Raw genomic sequence first — 9,380 nt, 5'->3', positions numbered from 1 at the left:
TATCTCAGACAATCACAGCATTTTTCCTTTTTGTTATTCTGTCTAAGGAATTCTTTCTACAGTAGATTTGTACCAAATTGTTTGGATATTCAAAAGATTTTACATAATGGTATTTTAAATGTCACTCTTTGGTGTTAATGCTTATTGTCTCTCACTTTTATGGAAGCATTTTTTCCCAAACTATGTGTATAGTGTGACTCTTAGAATTAATCAAGAAAGCTAGACATGTCTGCATGGGTCAGGAATAGGAATGGCCCATGTGAGTGGACCTCAGAAACTGTTGGTCTCCCTTGTAGAACACACTTCTGGTCTGGGATTTCCTACCCTGTCACCCCAGGCCAACTTCAGGACCTGCGGTGTCGCCTTCCTACATTCATCATCTTGACGTCAGATAATACCTGGAGTGAGTAAAACTCTAGTGCTGAGTGTCGGCCAAGGGAGAGCTCTTTGCGGGGATTATGGATGGACCTAATATGTGTAAATCAGAATAATCACCTATACGTAAAAGATGCTTCTTGTGCCGATGGAAACAGCCATGAGGTAGTGTTAAGGTCAGTGAGTCTCGGGGCAGGGCCAGGGGCTTTGGAATGGCTTTTCCCAGGTTGCCCATGCCAAGCATAAAACTCCAATTCTGAAAGTCCTCAGTTTGAAACTAACTTCACATGTCATTACAGGGAATATTTGTTAAGATTATAGGCTAGAACCACTTTTGTTAAGTATGTTGTTATCTTAGTTTACAACTCTTAAGTACTGAGGTAGTAATACATAGGTCTGCCTTTGTATAATTCATTGAGGATCAAATGTGAGAAATGGACCTGCTTGTGTGCTCTGATTCCATTTGTGTATAAGGATTTGTAAATTATAATGAGTATGTCCTTCTCTTGTGTAGTTTGACATGTTCTCCTTCTCATGAGGCATCATTGTGTCATTCTGAAAAGCAAGAACACTCTAGCCAGACTTCCTGTCCCCAAACCCAGGTCTGTGGAGAATGCAAATCTCCTAAATATTCTGCATCCCATTTCCCCATTTATAAAGTTGATGATGATTGTCCTTATAAAACCCCACCAAGAAATAAATGAGATAATATAGATTACTTACTTAGAACTGTATTTGAGAAATGGTAAACTCTCTGTGATTTTAGTTATTCTCATTGGGTGATTTAAATGAATGTCTTTAAAGGGCTGTCAAAGGACATTATTAACTGAATTTCTCATCAATAGTTGTTTTGCCTGGTTTTATTTATCTTTTTTCTTCGAGAACATTAACATACTGCATTTTACAGTGAGTAAGAAAAGAGTTAAGACTTTACTCTGGCTATAGGAAGAGTAAAATGTTAGACAAACAGAAGTGATATTCATTGAAATATAGTAACTATAAAAGAAACTAAACAGCAGATAAAGGGTATTTAATGCAACCTCTTAGAAGATAGGAGAATTAAGAGAAAAGCAAGGGTTCAGAGTACATTTGTTTGTAAGATGTATGTTGGGAAGATCAGACAAATAAAAGCTAGAGATGAGGAAGGAAAAGAGAAAAATAAAAAATGAAAAATGAAAAAGAATTTGCTCCATTTTTTTAACGAAATGCACCTCCGTTACTAGAATCTTATCATTTCATGTTTTATTTTCTATAATCCAAATTGCTCAACATAGCCCCAGATTTCCTTTAGCTCTTCATTGCTGTGCCTAATTCATTTGTGTCTCCAAAGAAAAGATAGATTTTCCGAGTCTACCCCATCTTTTCTTCCAATGAGATGTACATGACACTTTGAATTTGGCTAACCATTACAATTTTCAAGAAGTTCCATCAGGCCCTACTCAATTATTAACTGTTGAGAAAGGATTGTAACTACCATATCAATATAAAGAGGATATGCTAAAAAGCAGTAATATGTATTATTATAACCATTATTATTATTGTAATATAACCTCAAATGAATGAATGGCTAATGCTGGCATATTAATTTTCTACTGGGAACCATTATAAATAGTGTAAGGGAAATTAAACTATATAAGCTGCTTCCTAATGTATTTCTACATGAAAGCAAAACATGGAGAGATGGACTTGTTCTACATTTAAGTATATCTCTGTAGATCTACTGAAGACGCCTCCCATTCTGGAAGGAAATAAATCTTTGTAATAAATATGGACAGATATATCTGACCTGTGAACTTAGGCCGTACAATTTAAACCACTGGAGAAAAAAAGTCACAGCACTGACCTCAATCAATGGAGGAGGAAGATACCAGATGATGAGATAAATTTCTAATGAGACTAAAGTGTAGAACTTAAAATATCACTGTTCAAAATCAGGAAAAGAAATCTGAGAACATCAAGTGAAATGTGAGATTGTTTTTATGTACTGCCACTTTAAAATTGTTTATTACTCCTAAAATCCTTCACTTCATGTGCTTAAGGTTTGTATTTCATCCCCTTGGATGTTATCCTCAAGTTACATGAAAAATATCGCATTTTAAAATATGCTTAAATATCTTCAGGTTAATCTCACATATTAGTTTCAGTAAGAAATATAACATGTCTAAAGGACATAAGGATTTTTTATTTACTTAAGTTTAAAGCAAAGTTTGTTTAACCTGCCCTGAAAAGTGTTTGGTTCAGTTTTGTTTTATTAAGTCTTTACGGAATTACCCTGGAATGTGAGTAATAAGAAAATGAAATGTTAAGCATGCATACTCAAATTAGGCTGATGTATAATCAATCTGAATTAATAAATAAGTACTTTCTGGAAATGAATTGTGTAGTTGGGAACCTTTAAATCTTTCTTAGCATTAGCAGATAATTTACATTTCTCCTAAAAAAATCCTTCTTGGATCTTCCGTTCTCTTTCTGATGAGTGAAATGTATAAACAATAACTGTAAAACAGTGTCTAAAAGTAAAGCCTACTAGGACATTCAGGCAACCAAAATGAATTGAATACGTGAATTGGAGATTAGATGAATCAGAGAAAATGTGCCTTTGTTGAAAGTAGGATGCACTATTCAGCTCCAGGTGAGTTTTGACAGAAAATGCAACATAGGGATACCAAATATTTCAGGTTTTTCAGTGGAAACCAGAATGCAGAATGACCCTCAAGCTTGATTTTATTCTTTAGTACTGTTAAAAGACATCACTCATATGAAATAAAATGTATGGTGTTTGTGAAAATTCTTTCTCTCCATTATGACCTTTTTAGTAAGGTCAAGTACTTTATATTCTATCCAAGTAAATAAAATGTTAAAGATTTTCATGCCCCAATATTGTACAAAACTCTCTCACAATCCACATAGCCTCTGTGGTACCTTTTTAACTGCAAACCTCACAAACACAATGTCATGACACTGTATAATATTTAGAAGTATGTTTGACTAATTTATTTTCCTAAATTGAGGCCTACTTAAAGACATGTGCTATATCTAATGGGTATACTTTATCCTGATGTTTCCCAAACATGTCTGATCATGAGAATCATCTGCGTTGCTTAATAAAAATCTTTATGCAAAGAGCCCCCAGGCAGATTCAGCTGGTCTAGAACAGGGTTGACAAAGTATAGCTCCCCAGCTAAATCCAGCTAAATTGTTTTATAAGTAACATTTTATTGAAACACAACCACACCTGTTTTCCTTATTGTATATGTGTGTGTGTGTGTATATATATATATATATATATATACACACACATATTTATTGTGTATACATATAAATAGACATATATGTATATATTTCTAAATGTTTCTAAGAAAGGAGTATTGAAATCTGAAAGAGTCTTGTTCAGTCTGGGATTAAAGGATACAGTTTTAATGTGTTTTTTTGTTGTCCATGTTCCTCCAACTGGGGGACCTCAAATAGTAACACAATAAGCTACTTCTTAATTTTTTCATTTTATGTTTTTAAGTTTTAGGACCTTGATCTATCTTACATTAAATGTTTTAAGAACAATTTTCCTTTTTATGAGCAAAAGATCTTTCAGTTTACTCAGTTTTCAATGTGCTTCTTTTTGATTCTTTTATAAAATTTTATTTTAGTTATTTAGCTTTAAAAAGACCAATTGTAAACAAAGAAACTGAAAGGATTGACTGAAAGTCAATCAGTACAGTAATTCCATTTAGGCATTACTTTGGCAGAAAGTCTTTTATCATGAGTCATGCCAATCAGTTTGAAAACTGGTAAAGAGCTTACTTGGCAGGTAACCACTTTAGGATTATTTATGAACCAACCAGTACTATTAGATGAAGTGGTAAGCTCAGCAAACTTAATGAAATTGCAGGAAAATCTATCACACCCAGTCCTAATGGAAAATTCTTTCACTCCTCTCAGACCCATCTGAGAATGGAACACACTGAACATATCCTTGAAGTATAGTCTATGCAGGAATTATACTTTTATCTTTACTGATATGCGGCACAAAGATTTATATTGTTAAGAAATGAAATGCTTTAAATACTAGCTTAGGAACTACCTGAAGCTATAATTTGGCACTCAAAACAATTTCATATGCATATTTTCCTAAACATTTTAAAGCATAGATATGACTTTTACTAAACTCACATAATCTGAATCATATTCAGTAATTGTTTCTGAGTTATTAAAGAATCAATATTATAAAGTAGGAGGCAATTATTGAACAAAGGTTGCTCATAAAATATTGAATGTTCCTGTAGTCCAATTGACATCTGTTAATTTACCTCCTAAAAATTACATGCATGTCTCTGAAAAGTGATATACACAAGGGCACATTGATGCTTCTTGTATTTATTTTCTATTTTTAGTAGTCTCAGTGATTTTGCTGTTGTTAATCAGCTATAACTTCTTATCCATCCAATAGAAAATAAGGATGATAAGATCTAAAAATGATTAACCTTCAGTGATATGCTAATTATAACATTTGGAACTAATTCAATCTATGCAATGTTTCAATATTTAAATAACAGTGATATTGGTATTGGTGAGAGATACCTTTTAGGATAATCCTTCATTGACTGTCTTTACCATAGAAAGTCTTAGAATTAAATAGGTTAACAACTCCAGAGGAATTTGTCCTTGGAAAACTCCTAGACTGGACAATATTGGTCTCTGGCCACTCCATTTTTAAGACACTTCTTTTTCCATAAACTACTGATAAATAACTCCCATTGCTATCCCAGTACAGGGTGTTTTAGGTGTCATTCTCCCCCCTCAATCAAATTGATTCCAAAAATGAATGCCTAAAACTTATTTAGCAATTACTATATGCCAAGAAATGTACTATGCTAGCCCCTCATTTGATCCTCTCAACAACCAACTCAGCCAGTCATCTCTTCACTTCTTTGTACTCGCCTCCTCAAACCTTATCACCTCACTTATTTCTAGTCCAATACACTGGACTGTCTGAGAATTCTAGAATGCACAGCTTACTGGTGGTCTTGGCACTTCTGTTTTCCCTGCTGGGATAGTTTTACATCAGTGTTCAGTCCATATGTCACTGTATGAAATACACCCCTTCCAATTGTACATACCTACTTCTCCCCCGTTACTTCACTTAATGTTTCAACCTTGTACTATATTACATTAATAGATTTTATATGCTTTCTTATGTGTTTATTATCTACCCCATCCTTTTATTCACTGAAGTTGAAGCACACACGCACAAAGACAGGACATAGTTTTTTATTCCCTTCCAAAGCCCTAACTGAGAAGAGAAAGGGTAATCATTATACAGATAAGGAAATTGTGCTAAAGAGGAAAGATTAATTTTTTCAATTCATGTAGCAACTAAGTGACAGAACTAAGAATCAGAGCCTAGGTATGACACCAAGTTGCTATTTATAATTAGTCCTAACTCTTGGCTATGAGTTAATCCATTACCCTAAGACAATAAATCAGGAATATATATATTTCCTGATTTATATATATATCCCTGATTTATATATATATATATATATTTATAGATATATATTTATTCCTGATTTATATATATATATATTTCCTGATTTACATATATATTTATAGATAGATATATATTTAACAGAGAAACATGTGGGAAGACAGTCCTTATTCATGAGTTATCATCATATTTCCCTAGGATCACAATTTGTTGACTTCTATCTTTAATATATGTTCTCCTAGTTCTTAGGATGCAAATTCACTTTAAAATATTCCAGGATGCATGATGTTTGATTCTGTGTGTGCTTCCTAGGTTGAACCATAACCCAGGTACTGATGCCAGTGTGATCAAGATGCATTCTCAGTGCTGCACTGCTGGCCTTTATTAGAACGTCCACACTCCAGAGTCAGCCACTGCAAGTGGCTCTGCCGCAAGCATCTCTGTCAACATCTATTTACTAAATCTCTTAATAAACATCAAAAATGTTTTTATAGAGAAACACAGTGGCCTTTATTTAATATGATTAATATTAGTTATGAACATTATTGAGAACATTAAAAAATATTCCAAGATGTGGATTGGCTAAAATATTTTAAAGACTTTTCATCCCTTAGGGACTAACCTCCCTGTCAGAATAAACCAGGGACTGGAAGCTTCTGTGTAGCAGATGTTAGCCATAATGGCTACGGAGTCCAACCTCTGGTCTGTTGTCTACTGTCACCTCCGTTAAACTTTCTATGCAAGGTTGAGATGAAAAGAGACATGGAAATTACTCAAGCCTACAGGCTAGATAGTATAATGTTTTCGTTTGCATGCTAATAACTGTTTGGTGGATAAATGCCTGTATTGCTTTGAGACTAACATTTATGATAAATTCATAGGAAAGTTACGAGCCTAGAAGACAACTGGGATCAAATTTAAAATATTTTCAGTGGCTATGATTATCTACCCCCCAAAACTTCAAGAGTTGTGCGTGATTTAGATTGTTTCAAAATGTTATGATATCCTCATTGCAATATATCTTTCATGTAATGCCCCACATCCTAAGCCAGTCACATTCATTTGTTAAAGGAATCGGGGTGTGACTCATATTATGACCATTGCCTACTCATTTCCTTTTTTAATGTTATTTTTCAATTACAGTAGACTTTCAATATTATTTTGCATTAGTTTCAGGTGTAGAGCACAGTTGTTAAGACAATCATATACTTTAGAAAGTGATCTTCTCCAGTATTTCCAGTACCTACCTGGTATCATAAGTAGTTATTATAATATTATTGACTGTGTTCCCCATGCTGCACCTTTACATCCCCATGGCTGTTTTGTAACCACTGATTTGCACTTCTCAATTCCTTCACATTTTTCACTTAGTCCCCCAAACCCTCTCCCTTCTAACAATCACCAGTCAGTTCTCTGTAGCTATGAGTCTATTTCTATTCTGTTTGTTCATGTATTTTGTTTTTCAGATTCCACATTTGCAAGGTTTGTCCAGAAAAAGACCAGCCACTGTTATTTTAATGAGAATGGTTTGTGTAATGTCGGTATAACCTGGTAGCCACAGAGAGTGGACTGGAATGCGCATGTGTGAACAATGATGACTTCACTGTACTACTCAGTGGGGGCAGTAGACACAGTTTAGTGAGCATGTGTAAAGTATGGCCATCACATTCACAGTGGCTGAGTGAGTAGAGCAATGAATTGGTATCAAATTTTGCTTTAAGCTTGAACATTACTCCACAGAAACTATTTGGATGACCAGAAGGCTGCAGCTATGGGCATCTGGTGATTGGTAGCTTCATCAGGATAACATACCTACTCATGCATCACTTCTTGTGCAGAGTTTTTTGGCAAAACATCAAATCATCCAGGTGACTCAGTCCCTCTACAACCAAAATTTGGAGCTTTGGAAAATCTGGCTTTTCCCAAAACTTGAATCACCTTTGAAAGGGGTTCAAATGGTTTGAATGGATTTCAGACCATTGATGAGATTCAGGAAAATACAATGTGGCAGCTGATGGTGACTGGGAGAACTGTGTAAGGTCCCAAGGTGCCTAATTCAAAGGGGAATGAGAATATCATTGTCCTGTGTACAATGTTTCTTGTATCTTCAATAAATGTCTCTGTTTTTCATATTACACAGCTGGATACCTTCCAGACAGACCTCATAAGTGAAATAATATAGTATTTGTTTTTCTCTGTCTTATTTACTTTACTTGACATAATACCCTCTAGGTCTATCCATATTGTTCTAATATCTAAAAAAAACAAAACACTAATTATAAAGGATATATACAGTCTTATGTTCATTGCAGAAATATTTGCAATTGCTAAGATATGGAAGCAACCCTAGTGGATAAAAAAGTTGTAGTACATATATCCAATGGAGTACTACTTAGCCATAAAAAAAATGAAATCCACTCATTTCTTCTTTTGTATATGTTTGAAGTTTGATGATTTTGGAGATATTTTACAATCATTTCAAAACAGGTCATCTATAAATAGGACTAAGAATAATGTGACAATTTAATATTTAATCAGCATCTCCATTAGAACTATATGCATTATAAAATTTTCTGGACTCTTGAGAATTATTTTAATGATACAAGTTATGCACTACCACCTTGCAAAGAAAGTTATGGGTAACCTAAAATTAACTCTCTTTTAATAACATATCATTCAAAGGTACAGAATTTACTACATTTAGAATTTTTATATTTAGACCAATTTAATTTTAACTAAGGTGATCTTTGAACAGTACAGGAGTTAGGAACATTACTCACCTATGCAGTCGAATATCCATGTATACCTTTTGACTGCCTCAAAATATAACTACCATGGTCTCCTATTATCTGCAGGGGATTGGTTCCAGAACCCCACATGCAGACCCAAATCTACAGATGCTCAAATTTCTTATAATCAAATGGCATAGGTCAATGTGTGCAGTCAGTCCTCCACATTTGCAAATTCCCAACCACAGTTTGCAGTACTGTTTTGGATACTCAGTTGGTTGATTCTAATCCTTGGTTAGATCTATGGATGCAAACCACCAGGGGGTACCAAGAGCAGGTTATAAATACTGCATATTTATTTAAAAATATACACGTGTGAGTGGACTCATATTGTTGAAACCTGTGTTCTTCAAGGGCCCCTGTACTCTATTACTCAAAACTATAATTTGCAAGTGTGTACACTTAACTATTCACCTTCCAAAGATATCTGAAAATGACAGGACATTTGAAACTACACAGATAATGATATTAGTTTATTTTTGCTGAATTCTAATCTACAAGGCCTTCAATGAGTTTATTTTTAACTTTTTAAACTGAGAAAGATGGCAAATAACAAGAGAGACACAACCTTAAATATGTTCCTAATCCTCTTTTTAATATACCACTACTTTAGGAATGCTATTTTGCCTGGTTAAAAAAAAATTGTGGAATTTTTTTTCAATAGCAAGATGTATGAAGAATTTCAGAAATGAAATATATTTAATTTCAACTTAATTTAATGTGGGGTTTTCTTT

This window comes from Phyllostomus discolor, chromosome 11 (genome assembly GCF_004126475.2).
Source record: "Phyllostomus discolor isolate MPI-MPIP mPhyDis1 chromosome 11, mPhyDis1.pri.v3, whole genome shotgun sequence".
NCBI lineage: Eukaryota > Metazoa > Chordata > Mammalia > Chiroptera > Phyllostomidae > Phyllostomus > Phyllostomus discolor.
The sequence above is the reverse complement of the archived record's forward strand: the minus strand, read 5'-3'. Positions refer to the sequence as shown.